Raw genomic sequence first — 1870 nt, forward strand, 5'->3', positions numbered from 1 at the left:
TATATATATAACTAAAAGACAAAACATTTGGTACTCCGACAGAACAATGGCCTGAGAGAAATCGACATTCCAAGAAACACGGGCAAGATTCGGACTCCACTGTAGTATGAACAATGAACTTCTGAGTTTTGGTAGAGTGTGTAACCACAAGCTCTCGTGCCTTTGAAAGATAAGGAGATAAAACGTAGCTGGATCATAGCTGATTCTTTTTAGATCAGAGTAAGATGTGTGTAGGTCAACAATACGGCAACAGTATGACCCTGTACCTAGATAACGATTACCGGGATTGGCTTTTTTCAAAGCAGGTTTTGCAATTTTACAAACAAAAATGGAATGGTACTGGAAAAATAAAAGAGAAAGGGGGGGAGCAATTTAAGTTGAGTTTGAATAAAGAGGAGTATATCGACACAATAACGGTTACACAGCGCAGGGACAGATGGACAGAAACTCCAGAAGGAAAGAAAAGAAAGAAGGCCTACCAATAGTGCCCTCCAAACTCCCACGGGATAGCGGGATAATCTGAAAGCCAGTACAACATACAATGTATTAAGATGCGTGTACACTGGTTTAGCTTAATAAACTTGGCGTGTAAGTAAGTAAGTTTATTCAGTATTTAAGACCATTGGCCCACATCACATCATATACAACACTCATTTGTTAATTAAATAGAGTTTCCATAAATTGAAAAAGTGCAGGTTGTGCATCTCTTATCATGGGTCAAACATTGCACATTTCTGTCACTGGGCCGAGTCAGGCTGGGAGGATTTAACAATTTCCTTTGATGGACAAAGTATGGATAATAGAAATCAAAGTGAAATTCATCTTCAATGTCACGAGAGTTACATCTGGTACGGATACCTGACGAAAGGTCGATGGCAGTGGATTTATTCCGTAACAGAAACATGGACTGTTGGTGTTACGCTACCTTAGAATTACAAAGTTGTATCTGACATTTTTGGCCGTGTTGAATTACTAAGACCATGAGGCCAGAAACCAAAATGTTCTATCTGCTCTATCAGAATCGTTAGATTATTTGGGGTCGTTATCAAGATATTGAAAGAATTGAATTCGAAAAAGCTTGACATGTTGCGAAACTCAAAATTTTTAACGTCAAAATTCTCAAAACGAGGTACTTAGAATACGGAACTTTATAATTTAAGGGTAGCGATTAGTAGCTGTAAAAAGTAGCTCGATTATTTTCTTTACAATTAAAATGTTGCCGTGACGCAATTCCACTGTTCAGAGCTTACTGTGACATGTCTAATTATGTAAAGTTCAGGACTAGATCATTAAAAAAAAAATCCCAAAGCACCAGAGCAATTTGTGATCTCTCGACCCCTTTAGAAAACCCTTTTGTCTCCCGCCCCCTCCCCCCACCCCACCCCCAACAACAACAATCCAACAAAAAACAAACTCAAAATCAAAACAACCTCCTCACCCCCAATTTATCCACGCAACACCCTCCTACTAATACTATACAAATGCAACAAAACAAACACACACTCACAGCCCCCCTCTCCCCAATATAATATGCATTTCCACAGGCCTACTGATCAAGAGAAGACTATAATGTACAGAACGATTTTTCCAAAAACAAAATAAAAAGAACCAAACACTTTCACATCGCGCAGACTTCAGACTAGACACAGTCCAACAAGTATAGTTTATCAAAGGCCATTATATATTCCTGCTCTTCGGGTTCCAAACCCAGAAAATGAAATGCAGAATTCAACAAAGCTGTATAAAATAATATACTTACGTGTGGCTTGACGAGGAAAAACTCGGCGTCCCCCACCCCCAAAGCGCTGTGTGTTGAAAATGAAACCCCACAGAGAACCGGATAACATAATAATTTATAATACGTACCCAC

The sequence above is a fragment of the Aplysia californica genome, unplaced genomic scaffold (assembly GCF_000002075.1).
Source record: "Aplysia californica isolate F4 #8 unplaced genomic scaffold, AplCal3.0 scaffold00128, whole genome shotgun sequence".
NCBI classification, from domain to species: Eukaryota; Metazoa; Mollusca; class Gastropoda; order Aplysiida; family Aplysiidae; genus Aplysia; species Aplysia californica.